Source organism: Amblyomma mixtum, chromosome 10, assembly GCF_055824585.1.
Source record: "Amblyomma mixtum isolate Tamu chromosome 10, ASM5582458v1, whole genome shotgun sequence".
Lineage (NCBI taxonomy): Eukaryota > Metazoa > Arthropoda > Arachnida > Ixodida > Ixodidae > Amblyomma > Amblyomma mixtum.
This window is the reverse complement of record NC_143021.1, coordinates 81,211,838-81,214,445: the sequence shown is the minus strand read 5'-3', so window position 1 is coordinate 81,214,445 and position 2,608 is coordinate 81,211,838. Positions and strand designations below refer to the sequence as shown.

The 2,608-nt window shown below is 49.3% G+C and overlaps 1 pseudogene; it reads right to left on the bottom strand.

Annotated features, from left to right (window-relative positions):
• Nucleotides 1–1,327: 1,327 nt before the first annotated feature.
• LOC149326275 (uncharacterized) lies at nt 1,328–2,035 on the bottom strand (annotated as a pseudogene).
• Nucleotides 2,036–2,608: the final 573 nt, after the last annotated feature.

The window sequence follows — 2,608 nt, the reverse complement described above, 5'->3', positions numbered from 1 at the left end:
ATTGCTTTGTTCTGTGCACTGATGTTGTGTTCTTCTGGGAGGTATTACAACGAACAATTAAGAAAGAGATTGACATCACACCCTACAGTACCCGTTTCTTGCCCGCGGAGCAAAACTGTATTGTGCCATATGATCTATTTATGTTGGTGGGACTATTTAGTCTCTGGAACAGCCGTGTGATGGACCGCCACGCCCAACCGTCGCGGTCATCGAAATCTTTCTTCCGTGAGCAGTGCGCTTTGGAGCGCGGAGTATACGGTGCCCCGGAAGAGCTGCCTAATTGGCTCCCCTATCTGGTTGCATGTGTGTGCCAACCAAGCTTTTGATGTTTGGGAAGGACGGGACACGCAAGGTTATGATTGGCTCGTGTTACACATCGTGGTGTCCTATGGCATAAGCATACTCAGATTTACTTTTCGGCACCATTTCCGTGCAATAAAAAAAAAGCAAAAAAGAGCGTTTTTGGTTTATGGGTAGCGTTCCCATCACGCAATCCGAAAGTCCTTGGTTGGATTTCACCTAATTCACCCCAATTTACTTTTGCCCGAATTAATTTATTTTGCATGTACAAACGTCCTTAGGACGTTTTCAAAGAATGAGAGCACGCTAGTACTAATTTGCCTTTTTCACCGTGTCGGATCAGCGCGTTTACCGAGCAGCATACGAGTATACCGGACGTACCAGCTAATTTTAGCGAGGTTATTAAAATATGCCGCGGCACTCTACGCTGATGCGACCAAATGCACGTTGCTGGCTATTGTATGGAGCAAGTTACACAATTTTTGCATTGTGCTTAATTGCGTAATTATTTGAGATTAAATATCCAACATCGCAAGCAATGAAAATAGGCGAAAAATAACAACAAGAAAGTTGCAGAACGGTCTGCAAAACGTACAATTGAACAGTTTCAAACCTTCCATGTATTACGCATTAGCTCTTTTTTTCGTTCACGGTAGAGGACCGCGAAGTACAAAAAAAAAAAGAAATACAACTTGCAATGTCCGCTTGCACGCCTCTATTGCAGTGCTCTCAAACGCTCCGCGTAGGAATGAACGGGTCATTTAGCCCGGTGCGCTGCCGCTTAAAGGGCAACTGCAGCACTTTTTTGAGAATTTCGCGGCATTCAATGATTCAAATTTATATAGGGTGTAGGTAGAGCATGCCAAGTATTTTTGTACTAGCATTTTAAATAATGACGTAAATGACGATTGAATTTTGGGCTTCTCCTCGGTGCACCGTAGGAGTGCAAAGAAATTCAGCGTGAGGTATGAATTCAAATTACAGTTGAGCCCACTTATAACGAACTTGATCGTCACGTGGCATTTGTTCGTTGTATCCAAAGTTCGTAGTAAGTGGACCACCTATAATACGGGCAAAAAGAGCAAGCGAGACGAAAGTTAACTTTATTTTTGAAAAAAGTCCGTGATGCATGTCTGCTTCTTGAAAGTTGATCGCATCACTGCCGTTTCTAATTTTTCCAGCGCGGTAATATGTTCATCGCCAAGGCCTCTGCTGCACACGAGATCCTTAAGCGACGCGATGTAACCGATCGCGGTTGAAGCGTTCACAGCAACCGGCGGTAGAGCAACATCCTCGTCATCGTCCTCGTCGGTCTCTGGGCAGTCAGGAAGGGTTCGCACTTCACGCACAATAACTTCGTCAGTGCATGGCTCCGCAATGTCGGCCTCGTCATCAGCAGAAACGAAATCGTCCCAGGCAACGTCAGGTCCGGCCAGCGGCGTGTCAACGACGCGTTGCCACAAGTCCTCGTGCGACCGGCCTTCCGGTAGGTGATCTATGGCGTCCTCGGTGCCTGGGCCCATAAAACCCGCCTTGCGGAAGCAATTTGCTATGCACTCCGCGGTGAGTTCCATCCACGCCGCTTTCAACATCTCCACGGCGACAAGCGAGCTGATGCGAACTGGCGTGGCAGCATCAATCGCGATCAACAAGCTTTGGATGACGCGCCGCCGGTAGCACACCTTGAACGCATGAATGATGCCCATATCCAGCGGCTGAATTCTGCAGGTTGCATTGGGAAGCAAGAAGAGCACTGTCACCGCACTCAAGGAAGGCTGCACATGGTGCGCCGCACAGTTATCCAGCACGATCAGGACCTTCCTGTTTTTTCGTGGCATCTCGCGGTCGAACTCGACAAGCCACCCGCAAAGGAGCGCCGGGGGACGCTTTGTGCGCTCTGTGTTCGCGTCGTGTCAGGGGAACACAAAGTGCGCGAAATTCACCTGCCGCGGGTTCACAGTCGAGCGAAGCCGCGCCAAACACCGCCGGCTCGGTCAACTACGGGGGCCCGACAGTTTCGCGTTCGGTCTAACCGAGTGTTGGGGCCACAGCAGTTCGTTCTATGTGAGACACTGTGCCATTGCCCCAATATATATTTTGACGGTAGCACCGCCCTCGTTCGTACTAAGCGAGCGTTCGTTATATCTGCGGCTGTTATAAGTGGGCTCGACTGTACCGCAGTCGTCTGCCACACCCAGACCTGACTCAGACGCTGCCAAACAACTCTCGGCAGGGTTTGCCTTCGGTGGCGTTGGTTTTTTTCCTTCAAAGTAGGCGTTTGTGCATTGGAAACGTACCCATACCTTCG